Genomic DNA, 19,589 nt, shown 5'->3' with positions numbered 1-19,589 from the left:
GAGGGAGGGAACGAGCGAGCGAGAAGGAGGGAGGGAACGAGCGAGAAGGAGGGAACGAGCGAGGGAGAAGGAGGGAACGAGCGAGCGAGAAGGAGGGAACGAGCGAGGGAGAAGGAGGGAACGAGCGAGCGAGAAGGAGGGAACGAGCGAGCGAGAAGGAGGGAACGAGCGAGGGAGAAGGAGGGAACGAGCGAGCGAGGAGGGAACGAGCGAGCGGGGAGGGAGGGAGGGAACGAGCGAGCGAGAAGGAGGAAGGAGGGAGGGAGGGAGGGAACGAGCGAGATGGAGGGAGGGAGGGAACGAGCGAGCGAGAAGGAGGGAGGGAGGGAAGGAGCGAGCGAGGAGGGAGGGAACGAGCGAGGAGGGAGGGAACGAGCGAGCGAGGAGGAGGGAGGGAACGAGGCGAGCGAGGAGGAGGGAGGGAACGTGCGAGCGAGGAGGAGGGAGGGAACGAACGAGCGAGGAGGAGGGAGGGAACGAACGAGCGAGGAGGGAGGGAGGGAACGAACGAGCGAGGAGGAGGGAGGGAACGAACGAGCGAGAAGGAGGGAACGAGCAAGGGAGAAGGAGGGAACGTGCGAGCGAGAAGGAGGGAAGGAGCGAGCGAGAAGGAGGGAGGGAGGGAAGGAGGCGAGCGAGGAGGAGGGAGGGAACGAGCGAGCGAGGAGGAGGGAGGGAACGAGCGAGCGAGGAGGAGGGAGGGAACGAGCGAGCGAGGAGGAGGGAGGGAACGAACGAGCGAGGAGGAGGGAGGGAACGAACGAGCGAGGAGGAGGGAGGGAACGAACGAGCGAGGAGGAGGGAGGGAACGAACGAGCGAGGAGGAGGGAGGGAACGAACGAGCGAGGAGGAGGGAGGGAACGAACGAGCGAGGAGGAGGGAGGGAACGAACGAGCGAGGAGGAGGGAGGGAACGAACGAGCGAGAAGGAGGGAGGGAACGAACGAGCGAGAAGGAGGGAACGAGTGAGAAGGAGGGAACGAGTAAGGGAGAAGGAGGGAAAGAGCGAGCGAGAAGGAGGGAACGAGCGAGCGAGGAGGGAGGGAGGGAACGAGCGAGCGAGAAGGAGGAAGGAGGGAGGGAGGGAACGAGCGAGAAGGAGGGAGGGAGGGAACGAGCGAGCGAGAAGGAGGGAGGGAGGGAAGGAGCGAGCGAGAAGAAGGGAGGGAACGAGCGAGGAGGGAGGGAACGAGCGAGCGAGGAGGGAGGGAACGAGCGAGCGAGGAGGAGGGAGGGGAACGAGCAAGCTGGGAGGGAGGGAGGGAGCGAGAAGGAGGGAGGAACGAAATAGCGAGGAGGAGGGTGGGAACAAACGAGCGAGGTGGAGGGTGGGAACGAACGAGCGAGGAGGAGGGTGGGAACGAACGAGCGAGGAGGAGGGAGGGAACGAACGAGCGAGGAGGGAGGGAGGGAGGGAGGGAGCGGGAGGGAGGGAGCGGGAGGGAGGGAGGGAGCGAGAAGGAGGGAGGGAGCGAGAAGGAGGGAGGGAGCGAGAAGGAGGGAGGGAGCGAGAAGGAGGGAGGGAACGAGCGAGCGAGAAGGTGGGAGGGAACCTGCGAGCGAGAAGGAGGGAGGGAACGAGCGAGCGAGAAGGAGGGAGGGAACGAGCGAGCGAGAAGGAGGGAGGGAACGAGCGAGCGAGAAGGAGGGAGAGAACGAGCGAGCGAGGAGGGAGGGAACGAGCGAGGGAGAAGGAAGAGAACGAGCGAGGGAGAAGGAGGGAACGAGCGAGCGAGCGAGAAGGAGGGAGGGAACGAGCGAGCGAGAAGGAGGGAGGGAACGAAGCGAGCGAGAAGGAGGGAGGGAACGAGCGAGCGAGAAGGAGGGAGAGAACGAGCGAGCGAGGAGGGAGGGAACGAGCGAGCGAGAAGGAGGGTGGGAACGAGCGAGCGAGAAGGAGGGAGGGAACGAGCGAACGAGAAGGAGGGAGGGAACGAGCGAGCGAGAAGGAGGGAGGGAACGAGCGAGGGAGAAGGAGGGAACGAGCGAGGGTGGGAACGAGCGAGGGAGAAGGAGGGAACGAGCGAGGGAGAAGGAGGGAACGAGCGAGCGAGGAGAGAGGGAGGGAACGATGCGAGCGAGAAGGAGGAAGAAGGGAGGGAGGGAACGAGCGAGATGGAAGGAGGGAGGGAACGAGCGAGCGAGAAGGAGGGAGGAAGGGAAGGAGCGAGCGAGAAGGAGGGAGGGAACGAGCGAGGAGGAGGGAGGGAACGAACGAGGAGGAGGGAGGGAACGAAATCGCGAGGAGGAGGGTGTGAACAAACGAGGGAGGAGGAGGGTGGGAACTAACGAGCGAGGAGGAGGGAGGGAACGAACGAGCGAGGAGGGAGGGAGGGAGGGAGCGGGAGGGAGGGAGGGAGCGAGAAGGAGGGAGGGAGCGAGAGAGCGAGAAGGAGGGAGGGAACGAGCGAACGAGAAGGAGGGAGGGAACCTGCGAGCGAGAAGGAGGGAGGGAACGAGCGAGAAGGAGGGAGCGAGCGAGCGAGCGAGGAGGGAGGGAACGAGCGAGCGAGAAGGAGGGAGGGAACGAGCGAGCGAGAAGGAGGGAGGGAACGAAGCGAGCGAGAAGGAGGGAGAGAACGAGCGAGCGAGGAGGTAGGGAACGAGCGAGCGAGAAGGAGGGAGGGAACGAGCGAGCGAGAAGGAGGGAGGGAACGAGCGAGCGAGAAGGAGGGAGGGAACGAGCGAGCGAGAAGGAGGGAGGGAACGAGCGAGCGAGAAGGAGGGAGGGAACGAGCGAGCGAGAAGGAGGGAGGGAACGAGCGAGGGAGAAGGAGGGAACGAGCGAGGGAGAAGGAGGGAACGAGCGAGGGAGAAGGAGGGAACGAGCGAGCGAGAAGGAGGGAACGAGCGAGCGAGAAGGAGGGAACGAGCGAGCGAGGAGAGAGGGAGGGAACGAGCGAGCGAGAAGGAGGAAGGAGGGAGGGAGGGAACGAGCGAGATGGAAGGAGGGAGGGAACGAGCGAGCGAGAAGGAGGGAGGGAACGAGCGAGCGAGGAGGAGGGAGGGAACGAGCGAGCGAGGAGGAGGGAGGGAACGAGCGAGCGAGGAGGAGGGAGGGAACGAACGAGCGAGGAGGAGGGAGGGAACGAGCGAGCGAGGAGGAGGGAGGGAACGAACGAGCGAGGAGGAGGGAGGGAACGAACGAGCGAGGAGGAGGGAGGGAACGAACGAGCGAGGAGGAGGGAGGGAACGAACGAGCGAGGAGGAGGGAGGGAACGAACGAGCGAGGAGGTGGGAGGGAACGAAATAGCGAGGAGGGAGGGAGCGAGAAGGAGGGAGGGAGGTAGTGAGGGAGCGAGAAGGAGGGAGGGAACGAGCGAGCGAGGAGGAGGGAGGGAACGAACGAGCGAGGAGGAGGGAGGGAACGAGCGAGCGAGAAGGAGGGAGGGAACGAGCGAGCGAGAAGGAGGGAGGGAACGAGCGAGCGAGGAGGGAGGGAACGAGCGAGCGAGAAGGAGGGAGGAGGGAACGAGCGAGAAGGAGCGAGGGAGGGAACGAGGCGAGCGAGAAGGAGGGAGGAGGGAGGGAACGAGCGAGCGAGAAGGAGGGAGGGAGGGAACGAGCGAGCGAGAAGGAGGGAGGGAGGGAACGAGCGAGCGAGAAGGAGGGAGGGAGGGAACGAGCGAGAAGGAGCGAGGGAGGGAACGAGCGAGCGAGAAGGAGGGAGGGAGGGAGGGAACGAGCGAGCGAGAAGGAGGGAGGGAGGGAGGGAACGAGCGAGCGAGAAGGAGGGAGGGAGGGAACGAGCGAGCGAGAAGGAGGGAGGGAGGGAGGGAGCGAGAAGGAGGGAGGGAACGAGCGAGCAAGTAGGAGGGAGGGAACGAGCGAGCGAGAAGGAGGGAGGGAACGAGCGAGCGAGAAGGAGGGAGGGAACGAGCGAGTGAGAAGGAGGGAGGGAACGAGCGAGTGAGAAGGAGGGAGGGAACGAGCAAGCGAGACGGAGGGAGGGAACGAGCAAGCGAGACGGAGGGAGGGAGGGAGGGAACGAGCGAGCGAGAAGGAGGGAGGGAGGGAGCGAGCGAACGAGATGTGGGAGGGAGGGAACGAACGAGCGAGGATGAAGGAGGGAGGGAACGAACGAGCGAGGAGGAAGGAGGGATCGAACGAGCGATCGAAAAGGAAGGAGGGAACATGCGAGCGAGAAGGAAGGGAACGAGTGAGTGAGCGAGACGGAGGGATGGAGGGAACGAACGAGCAAGAAGGAGGGAGGGAACGAGCGAGGAGCGAGGGAACGAGCGAGCGAGGAGGAGGGAGGGAACGAGCGAGCGAGGAGGTGGGAGGGAACGAAAGAGTGAGCGAGAAGGAGGGAGGGAACGAGCGAGCCAGCGAGAAGGAGGGCGGGAACGAGCAAGCGAGCGAGAAGGAGGGAGGGAACGAGCGAGCGAGAAGGAGGGAGGGAACATGCGAGCGAGCGAGGAGGGAGGGAACGAGCGAGCGAGCGAGACGGAGGGAGGGAACAAACGAGCGAGATGAACAAACGAGCGAGAAGGAGGGAGGGAACGAAGTGAGCGAGGAGGGAGGGAACGAGCGAGCAAGAAGGAGTGAGGGAACGAGCGAGGGAGAAGGAAGGAACGAGCGAGGGAGAAGGAGGGAACGAGCGAGGGAGGAGGGAACGAGCGAGGGAGGAGGGAACGAGCGAGGGAGGAGGGAACGAGCGAGGGAGGAGGGAACGAGCGAGGGGAGGAGGGAACGAGCGAGGGAGGAGGGAACGAGCGAGGAGGAGGGAACGAGCGAGGGAGGAGGAACGAGCGAGGGAGAAGGAGGGAACGAGCGAGGGAGAAGGAGGGAACGAGCGAGGCGAGAAGGAGGGAACGAGCGAGCGAGAAGGAGGGAACGAGCGAGCGAGGAGGGAGGGAACGAACGAGCGAGCGAGGAGGAGGGAGGAACGAGCGAGCGAGGAGGAGGGAACGAGCGAGCGAGAAGGAGGGAGGGAACGAGCGAGCGAGGAGAAGGAGGAGGGAACGAGCGAGCGAGAGAGGAGGACGAGCGAGCGAGCGAGGAGGGAGGGAACGAGCGAGCGAGAAGAGGGAGAGAACGAGCGAGCGAGGAGGGAGAACGAGTGAGCGAGGAGGAGGGAACGAGCGAGCGAGAGGAGGGAACGAGCGAGAGAGACGAGCGAGGGAGAGGGAACGAGCGAGCGAGAAGGAGGGAACGAGCGAGCGAGAAGGAGGGAACGAGCGAGCGAGAAGGGAGGGAACGAGCGAGCGAGAAGGAGGGAACGAGCGAGCGAGAAGGAGGGAACGAGCGAGCGAGGAGAGAGGGAGGGAACGAGCGAGCGAGAAGGAGGAGGAGGGAGGGAGGGAACGAGCGAGATGGAAGGAGGGAGGGAACGAGCGAGCGAGAAGGAGGGAGGGAGGGAAGGAGCGAGCGAGAAGGAGGGAGGGAAGGAGCGAGCGAGGAGGAGGGAGGGAACGAGCGAGCGAGGAGGAGGGAGGGAACGAGCGAGCGAGGAGGAGGGAGGGAACGAGCGAGCGAGGAGGAGGGAGGGAACGAGCGAGCGAGGAGGAGGGAGGGAACGAGCGAGCGAGGAGGAGGGAGGGAACGAGCGAGCGAGGAGGGAGGGAACGAGCGAGCGAGGAGGAGGGAGGGAACGAGCGAGCGAGGAGGAGGGAGGGAACGAGCGAGCGAGGAGGAGGGAGGGAACGAGCGAGCGAGGAGGAGGGAGGGAACGAACGAGCGAGGAGGAGAGGGAACGAACGAGCGAGGAGGAGGAGGGAACGAACGAGCGAGGAGGAGGGAGGGAACGAACGAGCGAGGAGGAGGGAGGGAACGAACGAGCGAGGAGGGAGGGAGCGAGAAGGAGGGAGGGAGGTAGTGAGGAGCGAGAAGGAGGGAGGGAACGAGCGAGCGAGGAGGAGGGAGGAACGAACGAGCGAGGAGGAGGGAGGGAACGAGCGAGCGAGAAGGAGGGAGGGAACGAGCGAGCGAGAAGGAGTGAGGGAGGGAACGAGCGAGCGAGAAGGAGGGAGGGAGGGAACGAGCGAGAAGGAGGGAGGGAGGGAGGGAACGAGCGAGAGGAGGGAGGGAGGAACGAAGCGAGCGAGAAGGAGGGAGGGAACGAACGAGCGAGGAGGAGGGAGGCAACGAACGAGCGAGGAGGAGGGAGGCAACGAACGAGCGAGGAGGAGGGAGGCAACGAACGAGCGAGGAGGAGGGAGGGAACGAAATAGCGAGGAGGAGGGTGGGAACAAACGAGCGAGGAGGAGGGTGGAACGAACGAGCGAGGAGGAGGGTGGGAACGAACGAGCGAGGAGGAGGGTGGGAACGAACGAGCGAGGAGGAGGGAGGGAACGAACGAGCGAGGAGGGAGGGAGGGAGGGAGGGAGGACGGAACGAGCGAGGAGGAGGGAGGGAGGGAGCGAGGAGGGAGCGAGAGGGAGGGAACGAACGAGCGAGAGGAGGGAGGGAGGGAGCGGAGGGAGGGAGCGAGAAGGAGGGAGCGAGAAGGAGGGAGGGAGCGAGAGCGAGAAGGAGGGAGGGAACGAAGCGAGCGAGAAGGAGGGAGGGAACCTGCGAGCGAGAAGGAGGGAGGGAACGAGCGAGAAGGAGGGAGCGAGCGAGCGAGCGAGGAGGGAGAGAACGAGTGAGCGAGGAGGGAGGGAACGAGCGAGGGAGAAGGAGGGAACGAGCGAGGGAGAAGGAGGGAACGAGCGAGGGAGAAGGAGGGAACGGCCGAGGGAGAAGGAGGGAACGAGCGAGCGAGAAGGAGGGAACGAGCGAGCGAGGAGAGAGCGAGTGAACGAGCGAGCGAGAAGGAGGAAGGAGGGAGGGAGGGAACGAGCGAGATGGAAGGAGGGAGGGAACGAGCGAGCGAGAAGGAGGGAGGGAGGCAGGAGGAGAGCGAGCGAGAGAGGAGAGGACGAGCGAGCGAGGAGGAGGGAACGACAGCGAAGCGAGGAGGAGGAGGAGGAACGAGCGAGCGAGAGGAGGGAAACGAGCGAGCGAGCGAGAGAGGGAGGGAACGAGCGAGCTGCGAGGAGAGGGAACGAGAGCGAGGAGGGAGGGAACGAGCGAGCGAGGAGGGAGGGAACGAGCGAGCGAGGAGGGAGGGAACGAGCGAGCGAGGAGGGAGGGAACGAGCGAGCGAGGAGGAGGGACGAGCGAGGAACGAGCGAGCGAGAGGAGGGAGGGAGGGAACGAGCGAGCGAGGAGGGAGGGAGGGAACGAGCGAGCGAGGAGGGAGGGAGGGAACGAAGCGAGCGAGGAGGGAGGGAACGATACGAGCGAGGAGGAGGGAGGGAACGAACGAGCGAGGAGGAGGAGGGAAGACGAACGAGCGAGGAGGGAGGGAACGAACGAGCGGAGGAGGAGGGAGGGAACGAACGAGCGAGGAGGTGGGAGGGAACGAAATAGCGAGGAGGGAGGGAGCGAGAGAGGAGAGGAGGAGGGAGGAGGAGGGAGCGAGAAGGAGGGAGGGAACGAGCGAGCGAGGAGGAGGGAGGGAACGAAAGAGCGAGAAGGAGGGAGGGAACGAGCGAGCGAGAAGGAGGGAGGGAACGAGCGAGCGAGAAGGAGGGAGGGAGGGAACGAGCGAGCGAGAAGGAGGGAGGGAACGAGCGAGCGAGAAGGAGGGAGGGAGGGAACGAGCGAGAAGGAGGGAGGGAGGGAACGAGCGAGAAGGAGGGAGGGAGGGAACGAGCGAGAAGGAGGGAGGGAGGGAACGAGCGAGAAGGAGGGAGGGAGGGAACGAGCGAGCGAGAAGGAGGGAGGGAGGAGGAACGAGCGAGCGAGAAGGAGGGAGGGAGGGAACGAGCGAGCGAGAAGGAGGGAGGGAGGGAACGAGCGAGCGAGAGGGAGGGAGGGAACGAGCGAGCGAGAAGGAGGGAGGGAGGGAGGGAGCGAGAAGGAGGGAGGGAGGGAGGGAGGGAGGGAGCGAGAAGGAGGGAGGGAACGAGCGAGCGAGAAGGAGGGAGGGAACGAGCGAGCGAGAAGGAGGGAGGGAACGAGCGAGCGAGAAGGAGGGAGGGAACGAGCGAGTGAGAAGGAGGGAGGGAACGAGCGAGTGAGAAGGAGGGAGGGAACGAGCAAGCGAGACGGAGGGAGGGAGGTAGGGAACGAGCGAGCGAGAAGGAGGGAGGGAGGGAGCGAGCGAGCGAGAAGGAGGGAGGGAGCGAGCGAGAAGGTGGGAGGGAGGGAACGAACGAGCGAGGATGAAGGAGGGAGGGAACGAACGAGCGAGGAGGAAGGAGGGATCGAACGAGCGATCGAAAAGGAAGGAGGGAACATGCGAGCGAGAAGGAAGGGAACGAGTGAGGTGAGCGAGACGGAGGGAACGAACGAGCAAGAAGGAGGGAGGGAACGAGCGAGGAGCGAGGGAACGAGCGAGCGAGGAGGAGGGAGGGAACGAGCGAGCGAGGAGGTGGGAGGGAACGAACGAGCGAGCCAGCGAGGAGGGAGGGAAAACGAGCGAGGAGCGAGGGAACGAGCGAGCGAGGAGGAGGGAGGGAACGAGCGAGCGAGGAGGTGGGAGGGAACGAACGAGCGAGCCAGCGAGGAGGGAGGGAACGAGCGAGCGAGCGAGAAGGAGGGAGGGTACGAGCGAGCGAGCGAGAAGGAGGGAGGGTACGAGCGAGCGAGCGAGAAGGAGGGAGTGAACGAGCGAGCCAGCGAGGAGGGAGGGAACGAGCGAGCGAGCGAGAAGGAGGGAAGGTACGAGCGAGCGAGCGAGAAGGAGGGAGGGAGGGAACGAACGAGCGAGGAGGAGGGAGGGAACGAAAGAGCGAGGAGGAGGGTGGGAACGAACGAGCGAGGAGGAGGGAGGGAACGAACGAACAAGGAGGAGGGAGGGAACGAACGAGCGAGGAGGAGGGAGGGAACGAACGAGCGAGGAGGAGGGAGGGAACGAACGAGCGAGGAGGAGGGAGGGAACGAACGAGCGAGGAGGAGGGAGGGAACGAACGAGCGAGGAGGAGGGAGGGAACGAACGAGCGAGGAGGAGGGAGGGAGGTCACGAGCTAGCAAGAAGGAAGGAGGGAACTACGAGCGAGCGAGAAGGAAGGGAACGAGCGAGCGAGCGAGACGGAGGGAGTGAGGGAACGAACGAGCAAGATGGAGGGAGGGAGGGAACGAGAGAGGAGGGAGCGAGTGAGCGAGGAGGGAGGGAACGAGCGAGCTCGGAGGGAGGGAACGAGCGAGCGAGAAGGAGGGAGGGAACGAGCGAGCGAGAAGGAGGGAGGGAACGAGCGAGCGAGAAGGAGGGAGGGAACGAGCGAGCGAGAAGGAGGGAGGGAACGAGCGAGCGAGAAGGAGGGAGGGAACGAGCGAGCGAGGAGGAGGGAGGGAACGAGCGAGCGAGAAGGAGGGAGGGAACGAGCGAGCGAGAAGGAGGGAGGGAGGGAACGAGCGAGCGAGAAGGAGGGAGGGAACGAGCGAGCGAGAAGGAGGGAGGGAGGGAACGAGCGAGAAGGAGGGAGGGAGGGAACGAGCGAGAAGGAGGGAGGGAGGGAACGAGCGAGAAGGAGGGAGGGAGGGAACGAGCGAGAAGGAGGGAGGGAGGGAACGAGCGAGCGAGAAGGAGGGAGGGAGGGAACGAGCGAGCGAGAAGGAGGGAGGGAGGGAACGAGCGAGCGAGAAGGAGGGAGGGAGGGAACGAGCGAGAAGGAGGGAGGGAGGGAGGGAGCGAGAAGGAGGGAGGGAACGAGCGAGCGAGAAGGAGGGAGGGAACGAGCGAGCGAGAAGGAGGGAGGGAACGAGCGAGTGAGAAGGAGGGAGGGAACGAGCGAGTGAGAAGGAGGGAGGGAACGAGCAAGCGAGACGGAGGGAGGGAGGTAGGGAACGAGCGAGCGAGAAGGAGGGAGGGAGGGAGCGAGCGAGCGAGAAGGAGGGAGGGAGCGAGCGAGAAGGTGGGAGGGAGGGAACGAACGAGCGAGGATGAAGGAGGGAGGGAACGAACGAGCGAGGAGGAAGGAGGGATCGAACGAGCGATCGAAAAGGAAGGAGGGAACATGCGAGCGAGAAGGAAGGGAACGAGTGAGTGAGCGAGACGGAGGGAACGAACGAGCAAGAAGGAGGGAGGGAACGAGCGAGGAGCGAGGGAACGAGCGAGCGAGGAGGAGGGAGGGAACGAGCGAGCGAGGAGGTGGGAGGGAACGAACGAGCGAGCCAGCGAGGAGGGAGGGAACGAGCGAGCGAGCGAGAAGGAGGGAGGGTACGAGCGAGCGAGCGAGAAGGAGGGAGGGAACGAGCGAGCCAGCGAGGAGGGAGGGAACGAGCGAGCGAGCGAGAAGGAGGGAAGGTACGAGCGAGCGAGCGAGAAGGAGGGAAGGTACGAGCGAGCGAGCGAGAAGGAGGGAGGGAGGGAACGAACGAGCGAGCGAGAAGGAGGGAGGGAGGGAACGAACGAGCGAGGAGGAGGGAGGGAACGAAAGAGCGAGGAGGAGGGTGGGAACGAACGAGCGAGGAGGAGGGAGGGAACGAACGAACAAGGAGGAGGGAGGGAACGAACGAGCGAGGAGGAGGGAGGGAACGAACGAGCGAGGAGGAGGGAGGGAACGAACGAGCGAGGAGGAGGGAGGGAACGAACGAGCGAGGAGGAGGGAGGGAACGAACGAGCGAGGAGGAGGGAGGGAGGTCACGAGCTAGCAAGAAGGAAGGAGGGAACTACGAGCGAGCGAGAAGGAAGGGAACGAGCGAGCGAGCGAGACGGAGGGAAGGTACGAGCGAGCGAGCGAGAAGGAGGGAAGGTACGAGCGAGCGAGCGAGAAGGAGGGAAGGTACGAGCGAGCGAGCGAGAAGGAGGGAGGGAGGGAACGAGCAAGCGAGCGAGAAGGAGGGAGGCAAAGAGCGAGCGAGCGAGAAGGAGGGAGGGAACATGCGAGCGAGCGAGATGGGAGGGAACGAGCGAGCGAGCGAGACGGAGGGAGGGAACGAGCGAGCGAGGAGGAGGGAGGGAACGAGCGAGGAGGAGGGAGGGAACGAACGAGCGAGGAGGAGGGAGGGAACGAACGAGCGAGGAGGAGGGAGGGAACGAACGAGCGAGGAGGAGGGAGGGAACGAACGAGCGAGGAGGAGGGAGGGAACGAACGAGCGAGGAGGAGGGAGGGAACGATCGAGCGAGGAGGAGGGAGGGAACGAACGAGCGAGGAGGAGGGAGGGAACGAACGAGCGAGGAGGAGGGAGGGAGGGAACGAGCGAGGAGGAGGGAGGGAGGGAACGAGCGAGGAGGAGGGAGGGAACGAACGAGCGAGGAGGAGGGAGGGAACGAACGAGCGAGGAGGAGGGAGGTAACGAACGAGCGAGGAGGAGGGAGGGAACGAACGAGCGAGGAGGAGGGAGGGAGGGAACGAGCAAGCAAGAAGGAAGGAGGGAACATGCGAGCGAGCGAGAAGGAAGGGAACGAGCGAGCGAGCGAGACGGAGGGAGTGAGGGAACGAACGAGCAAGATGGAGGGAGGGAGGGAACGAGAGAGCAGGGAGCGAGTGAGCGAGGAGGGAGGGAACGAGCGAGCTAGGAGGGAAGGAACGAGCGAGCGAGAAGGAGGGAGGGAACGAGCGAGCGAGAAGGAGGGAGGGAACGATGCGAGCGAGCGAGAAGGAGGGAGGGTACGATCGAGCGAGCAGGGAGGGAACGAACGAGCGAGGAGGGAGGGAACGAACGAGTGAGGAGGAGGGAGGGAACGAACGAGCGAGGCGGAGGGAGGGAGTGAACGAGCGAGGAGGAGGGAGGGAACGAACGAGGGAGCGAGAAGGAGGGAGGGGAACGAGCGAGGAGGGAGGGAACGAGCGAGGAGGAGGGAGGGAACGAGCGAGCGAGGAGGAGGGAGAGAACGAGCGAGCGAGGAGGATGGAGGGAACGAGCGAGCGAGTGGGAGGGAGGGAACGAGCGAGCGAGGAGGGAGGGAACGAGCGAGAAGGAGGGAGGGAGGGAACGAGCGAGGGAGAAGGAGGGAACGAGCGAGGGAGAAGGAAGGAACGAGCGAGGGAGAAGGAAGGAACGAGCGAGGGAGAAGGAGGGAACGAGCGAGGAAGAAGGAGGGAGGGAACGAGTGAGCGAGGAGGGAGGGAACGAGCGAGCGAGAAGGAGGGAGGGAACGAGTGAGCGAGAAGGAGGGAGGGAACGAGTGAGCGAGAAGGAGGGAACGAGCGAGCGAGAAGGAAGGAGGGAGGGAACGAGCGAGCGAGAAGGAGGGAGGGAACGAGCGAGCGAGAAGGGAGGAGGGAGGGAACGAGCGAGCGAGGAGGGAGGGAACGAGCGAGAGAGGAGGAGGGAGGGAACGAGCGAGCGAGGAGGAGGGAGGGAACGAGCGAGCGAGGAGGAGGGAGGGAACGAGCGAGCGAGGAGGAGGGAGGGAACGAGCGAGCGAGGAGGAGGGAGGGAACGAGCGAGCGAGGAGGAGGTAGGGAACGAACGAGCGAGCGAGGAGGAGGGAGGGAACGAGCGAGCGAGCGAGGAGGAGGGAGGGAACGAGCGAGCGAGCGAGGAGGAGGGAGGGAACGAGCGAGCGAGCAGGAGGGAAGGAACTTGCGACCGAGCAAGAAGGAGGGAGGGAACGAGCGAGAAGGAGGGAGGGTACGAGCGAGAAGGAGGGAGGGTACGAGCGAGAAGGAGGGAGGGAACGAGCGAGAAGGAGGGAGGGAACGAGCGAGAAGGAGGGAGGGAACGAGCGAGAAGGAGGGAGGGAACGAGCGAGAAGGAGGGAGGGAACGAGCGAGGAGGGAGGGAACGAGCGAGAAGGAGGGAGGGAACGAGCGAGAAGGAGGGAGGGAACGAGCGAGAAGGAGGGAGGGAACGAGCGAGAAGGAGGGAGGGATCGAGCGAGCGAGGAGGAGGGAGGGAACGAGCGAGCGAGAAGGATGGAGGGAACGAGCGAGCGAGAAGGATGGAGGGAACCAGCGAGCGAGCAGGAGGGAAGCAACTTGCGAGCGAGCAGGAGGGAGGGAACGAGCGAGAAGGAGGGAGGGAACGAGCGAGAAGGAGGGAGGGAACGAGCGAGAAGGAGGGAGGGAACGAGCGAGAAGGAGGGTGGGAACGAGCGAGAAGGAGGGAGGGAACGAGCGAGCGAGGAGGAGGGAGGGAACGAGCGAGGAGGAGGTCGGGAACGAGCGAGCGAGGAGGAGGTAGGGAACGAGCGAGGAGGAGGTAGGGAACGAGCGAGCGAGGAGGAGGGAGGGAACGAGCGAGCGAGGAGGAGGGAGGAAACGAGCGAGCGAGGAGGAGGGAGGGAACGAGCGAGCGAGGAGGAGGGAGGGAACGAACGAGCGAGCGAGGAGGAGGGAGGGAACGAGCGAGCGAGGAGGAGGGAGGGAACGAGCGAGAAGGAGGGAGGGAACGAGCGAGAAGGAGGGAGGGAACGAGCGAGAAGGAGGGAGGGATCGAGCGAGAAGGAGGGTGGGAACGAGCGAGCGAGGAGGAGGGAGGGAACGAGCGAGCGAGAAGGAGGGAGGGAACGAGCGAGCGAGAAGGATGGAGGGAACGAGCGAGCGAGAAGGATGGAAGGAACGAGCGAGCGAGCAGGAGGGAAGCAACTTGCGAGCGAGCAGGAGGGAGGGAACGAGCGAGAAGGAGGGAGGGAACGAGCGAGAAGGAGGGAGGGAACGAGCGAGAAGGAGGGAGGGAACGAGCGAGAAGGAGGGAGGGAACGAGCGAGAAGGAGGGAGGGAACGAGCGAGAAGGAGGGAAGGAACGAGAGAGAAGGAGGGAGGGAACGAGAGAGAAGGAGGGAGGGAACGAGCGAGAAGGAGGTAGGGAACGAGCGAGGAGGAGGTAGGGAACGAGCGAGGAGGAGGTAGTGAACGAGCGAGGAGGAGGTCGGGAACGAGCGAGCGAGGAGGAGGGAGGGAACGAGCGAGGAGGAGGTCGGGAACGAGCGAGCGAGGAGGAGGTAGGGAACGAGCGAGGAGGAGGTAGGGAACGAGCGAGCGAGGAGGAGGGAGGGAACGAAGCGAGCGAGGAGGAGGGAGGAAACGAGCGAGCGAGGAGGAGGGAGGGAACGAGCGAGCGAGGAGGAGGGAGGGAACGAGCGAGCGAGGAGGAGGGAGGGAACGAGCGAGCGAGGAGGAGGGAGGGAACGAGCGAGCGAGCGAGGAGGAGGGAGGGAACGAGCGAGCGAGCAGGGAGGAGGGAGGGAACGAGCGAGCGAGCAGGGAGGAGGGAGGGAACGAACGAGCGAGGGAGGAGGGAGGGAACGAACGAGCGAGGAGGAGGGAGGGAACGAACGAGCGAGAAGGAGGGAGGGAACGAGCGAGCGAGAAGGATGGAGGGAACGAGCGAGCGAGAAGGATGGAGGGAACGAGCGAGAAGGAGGGAGGGAACGAGCGAGAAGGAGGGAGGGAACGAGCGAGAAGGAGGGAGGGAACGAGCGAGAAGGAGGGAGGGAACGAGCGAGAAGGAGGGAGGGAACGAGCGAGAAGGAGGGAGGGAACGAGCGAGAAGGAGGGAGGGAACGAGCGAGCGAGGAGGAGGGAGGGAACGAGCGAGCGAGCGAGGAGGAGGGAGGGAACGAGCGAGCGAGCGAGGAGGAGGGAGGGAACGAGCGAGCGAGCGAGGAGGAGGGAGGGAACGAGCGAGCGAGCGAGGAGGAGGGAGGGAACGAGCGAGCGAGCGAGGAGGAGGGAGGGAACGAGCGAGCGAGCGAGGAGGAGGGAGGGAACGAGCGAGCGAGGAGGAGGGAGGGAACGAGCGAGCGAGGAGGAGGGAGGGAACGAGCGAGCGAGGAGGAGGGAGGGAACGAGCGAGCGAGGAGGAGGGAGGGAACGAGCGAGCGAGGAGGAGGGAGGGAACGAGCGAGCGAGGAGGAGGGAGGGAACTTGCGAGCGAGCGAGAAGGAGGGAGGGAACTTGCGAGCGAGCGAGAAGGAGGGAGGGAACTTGCGAGCGAGCGAGAAGGAGGGAGGGAACGAGCGAGAAGGAGGGAAGGAACGAGCGAGAAGGAGGGAGGGAACAAGAGAGAAGGAGGGAGGGAACGAGCGAGAAGGAGGTAGGGAACGAGCGAGGAGGAGGTAGGGAACGAGCGAGCGAGGAGGAGGGAGGGAATGAGCGAGGAGGAGGTAGGGAACGAGCGAGCGAAGAGGAGGGAGGGAACGAGCGAGAAGGAGGGAGGGAACGAGCGAGAAGGAGGGAGGGAACGAGCGAGAAGGAGGGAGGGAACGAGCGAGAAGGAGGGAGGGAACGAGCGAGAAGGAGGGAGGGAACGAGCGAGCGATGAGGAGGGAGGGAAGAGCGAGCGAGGAGGAGGGAGGGAACGAGCGAGCGAGCGAGGAGGAGGGAGGGAACGAGCGAGCGAGCGAGGAGGAGGGAGGGAACGAGCGAGCGAGGAGGAGGGAGGGAACGAGCGAGCGAGGAGGAGGGAGGGAACGAGCGAGCGAGCGAGGAGGGAGGGAGCGAGCGAGCGAGGAGGAGGGAGGGAACGAGCGAGCGAGCGAGGAGGAGGGAGGGAACGAGCGAGCGAGCGAGGAGGAGGGAGGGAACGAGCGAGCGAGCGAGGAGGAGGGAGGGAACGAGCGAGCGAGGAGGAGGGAGGGAACGAGCGAGCGAGCGAGGAGGAGGGAGGGAACGAGCGAGCGAGCGAGGAGGAGGGATGACGAACGAGCGAGCGAGGAGGAGGGAGGGAACGAGCGAGCGAGCGAGGAGGAGGGAGGGAACGAGCGAGCGAGGAGGAGGGAGGGAACGAGGCGAGCGAGCGAGGAGGAGGGAGGGAACTTGCGAGCGAGCGAGAAGGAGGGAGGGAACTTGCGAGCGAGCGAGAAGGAGGGAGGGAACGAGCGAGAAGGAGGGAAGGAACGAGCGAGAAGGAGGGAGGGAACGAGAGAGAAGGAGGGAGGGAACGAGAGAGAAGGAGGGAGGGAACGAGCGAGAAGGAGGTTGGGAACGAGCGAGGAGGAGGTAGGGAACGAGCGAGGAGGAGGTAGGGAACGAGCGAGGAGGAGGTAGGGAACGAGCGAGCGAGCGAGGAGGAGGGATGGAACGAGCGAGCGAGGAGGAGGGAGGGAACGAGCGAGCGAGCGAGGGAGGAGGGAGGGAACGAGCGAGCGAGGAGGAGGGAGGGAACGAGCGAGCGAGCGAGGAGGAGGGGAGGGAACGAGCGAGCGAGCGAGGAGGAGGGATGGAACGAGCGAGCGAGGAGGAGGGAGGGAACGAGCGAGCGAGCGAGGAGGAGGGAGGGAACGAGCGAGCGAGGAGGAGGGAGGGAACGAGCGAGCGAGCGAGGAGGAGGGAGGGAACTTGCGAGCGAGCGAGAAGGAGGGAGGGAACTTGCGAGCGAGCGAGAAGGAGGGAGGGAACGAGCGAGAAGGAGGGAAGGAACGAGCGAGAAGGAGGGAGGGAACGAGAGAGGAGGGAGGGAACGAGAGAGAAGGAGGGAGGGAACGAGCGAGAAGGAGGTTGGGAACGAGCGAGGAGGAGGTAGGGAACGAGCGAGGAGGAGGTAGGGAACGAGCGAGGAGGAGGTAGGGAACGAGCGAGGAGGAGGGAGGGAACGAGCGAGGAGGAGGTCGGGAACGAGCGAGCGAGGAGGAGGGAGGGAACGAGCGAGCGAGGAGGAGGGAGGGAACGAGCGAGGCGAGGAGGAGGGAGGGAACGAGCGAGCGAGGAGGAGGGAGGGAACGAACGAGCGAGCGAGGAGGAGGGAGGGAACGAACGAGCGAGCGAGGAGGAGGGAGGGAACAAGCGAGCGAGCGAGGAGGAGGGAGGGAACGAGCGAGCGAGCGAGGAGGGAGGGAACGAGCGAGCGAGGGAACGAGCGAGCGAGGGAACGAGCGAGCGAGGAGGAGGGAGGGAACGAGCGAGCGAGAAGGGAGAGAGGGAACGAGCGAGCGAGAAGGGAGAGAGGGAACGAGCGCGCGAGGAGGGAGGGAGTGAACGACTCGAACGAGGAAGGAGGGAGGGAACGAACGAGCGAGCGACGAGGGTGGGAACTAACGAGGCGATGCGAGCGAATGAGCGAGCGAGAAGGAGGGAGGGAACGAGCAAGAAGGATGGAGGGAACGAGCGAGGAGGAGGTAGGGAACGAGCGAGGAGGAGGTAGGGAACGAGCGAGGAGGAGGTAGGGAACGAGCGAGCGAGGAGGAGGGAGGGAACGAGCGAGGAGGAGGTAGGGAACGAGCGAGCAAGGAGGAGGGAGGGAACGAGCGAGCGAGGAGGGAGGAACGAGCGAGCGGAGGAGGGAGGGAACGAGCGACGCGAGGAGGAGGAGGGAACGAGCGAGCGAGGAGGAGGAGGGAACGAGCGAGCGAGGAGGAGGGAGGGAACGAGCGAGCGAGGAGGAGGAGGGAACGAGCGAGCGAGGAGGAGGGAGGGAACGAGCGAGCGAGGAGGAGGGAGGGAACGAGCGAGCGAGGAGGAGGTAGGGAACGAACGAGCGAGCGAGGAGGAGGGAGGGAACGAGCGAGCGAGCGAGGAGGAGGGAGGGAACGAGCGAGCGAGGGAGGGAACGAGCGAGCGAGCGAGGGAACGAGCGAGCGAGGAACGAGCGAGCGAGGAGGAGGGAGGGAACGAGCGAGCGAGAAGGGAGAGAGGGAACGAGCGAGCGAGAAGGGAGAGAGGGAACGAGCGAGCGAGGAGGGAGGGAGTGAACGACCGAACGAGGAAGGAGGGAGGGAACGAACAAGCGAGCGACGAGGGTGGGAACGAGCGAGCGAGCGAATGAGCGAGCGAGAAGGAGGGAGGGAACGAGCGAGCGAGAAGGAGGGAGGGAACGAGCGAGCGAGAAGGAGGGAACGAGCGATGCGAGCGAGAAGGAGGGAAGGAACTTGCGAGCGAGCGAGAAGGAGGGAGGGAACGAGCGAGAAGGAGGGAGGGAACGAGCGAGAAGGAGGGAGGGAACGAGCGAGAAGGAGGGAGGGAACGAGCGAGAAGGAGGGAGGGAACGAGCGAGAAGGAGGGAGGGAACGAGCGAGAAGGAGGGAGGGAACGAGCGAGAAGGAGGGAGGGAACGAGCGAGAAGGAGGGAGGGAACGAGCGAGGAGGAGGGAGGGAACGAGCGAGCGAGCGAGGAGGAGGGAGGGAACGAGCGAGCGAGCGAGGAGGAGGGAGGGAGGGAGGGAACGAGCGAGCGAGCGAGGAGGAGGGAGGGAACGAGCGAGCGAGAAGGATGGAGGGAACGAGCGAGAAGGAGGGAAGGAACGAGCGAGAAGGAGGGAGGGAACGAGAGAGAAGGAGGGAGGGAACGAGCGAGGAGGTGGTAGGGAACGAGCGAGGAGGAGGTAGGGAACGAGCGAGGAGGAGGTAGGGAACGAGCGAGCGAGGAGGAGGGAGGGAATGAGCGAGGAGGAGGTAGGGAACGAGCGAGCGAAGAGGAGGGAGGGAACGAGCGAGAAGGAGGGAGGGAACGAGCGAGAAGGAGGGAGGGAACGAGCGAGAAGGAGGGAGGGAACGAGCGAGAAGGAGGGAGGGAACGAGCGAGAAGGAGGGAGGGAACGAGCGAGAAGGAGGGAGGGAACGAGCGAAAAGGAGGGAGGGAACGAGCGAAAAGGAGGGAGGGAACGAGCGAAAAGGAGGGAGGGAACGAGCGAGAAGGAGGGAGGGAACGAGCGAAAAGGAGGGAGGGAACGAGCGAGAAGGAGGGAGGGAACGAGCGAGCGATGAGGAGGGAGGGAACGAGCGAGCGAGGAGGAGGGAGGGAACGAGCGAGCGAGGAGGAGGGAGGGAACGAGCGAGCGAGCGAGGAGGAGGGAGGGAACGAGCGAGCGAGCGAGGAGGAGGGAGGGAACGAGCGAGCGAGCGAGGAGGAGGGAGGGAACGAGCGAGCGAGCGAGGAGGAGGGAGGGAACGAGCGAGCGAGCGAGGAGGAGGGAGGGAACGAGCGAGCGAGCGAGGAGGGAGGGAGCGAGCGAGCGAGGAGGAGGGAGGGAACGAGCGAGCGAGCGAGGAGGAGGGAGGGAACGAGCGAGCGAGGAGGGAGGGAACGAGCGAGCGAGGAGGGAGGGAACGAGCGAGCGAGGAGGGAGGGAACGAGCGAGCGAGGAGGGAGGGAACGAGCCAGCGAGGAGTAGGGAGGGAACGAGCCAGCGAGGAGTAGGGAGGGAACGAGCCAGCGAGGAGTAGGGAGGGAACGAGCGAGCGAGCGAATGAGCGAGCGAGAAGGAGGGAGGGAACTCGCGAGCAAGAAGGATGGAGGGAACGAGCGAGCGAGAAGGAGGGAGGGAACGAGCGAGAAGGAGGGAGGGAACGAGCGAGAAGGAGGGAGGGAACGAGCGAGAAGGAGGGAGGGAACGAGCGAGAAGGAGGGAGGGAACGAGCGAGAAGGAGGGAGGGAACGAGCGAGAAGGAGGGAGGGAACGAGCGAGCGAGGAGTAGGGAGGGAACGAGCCAGCGAGGAGTAGGGAGGGAACGAGCCAGCGAGGAGTAGGGAGGGAACGAGCCAGCGAGGAGTAGGGAGGGAACGAGCCAGCGAGGAGTAGGGAGGGAACGAGTCAGCGAGGAGTAGGGAGGGAACGAGCGAGCGAGCGAATGAGCGAGCGAGAAGGAGGGAGGGAACTAGCGAGCGAGAAGGATGGAGGGAACGAGCGAGCGAGAAGGATGGAGGGAACGAGCCAGCGAGGAGTAGGGAGGGAACGAGCCAGCGAGGAGGAGGGAGGGAACGAGCGATCGAGTGAATGAGCGAGCGAGAAGGAGGGAGGGAACGAGCGAGCGAGAAGGAGGGAGGGAACGAGCG

The sequence above is a fragment of the Heptranchias perlo genome, chromosome 20, assembly GCF_035084215.1.
Source record: "Heptranchias perlo isolate sHepPer1 chromosome 20, sHepPer1.hap1, whole genome shotgun sequence".
Taxonomy (NCBI): Eukaryota; Metazoa; Chordata; class Chondrichthyes; order Hexanchiformes; family Hexanchidae; genus Heptranchias; species Heptranchias perlo.
The sequence above is the reverse complement of the archived record's forward strand: the minus strand, read 5'-3'. Positions refer to the sequence as shown.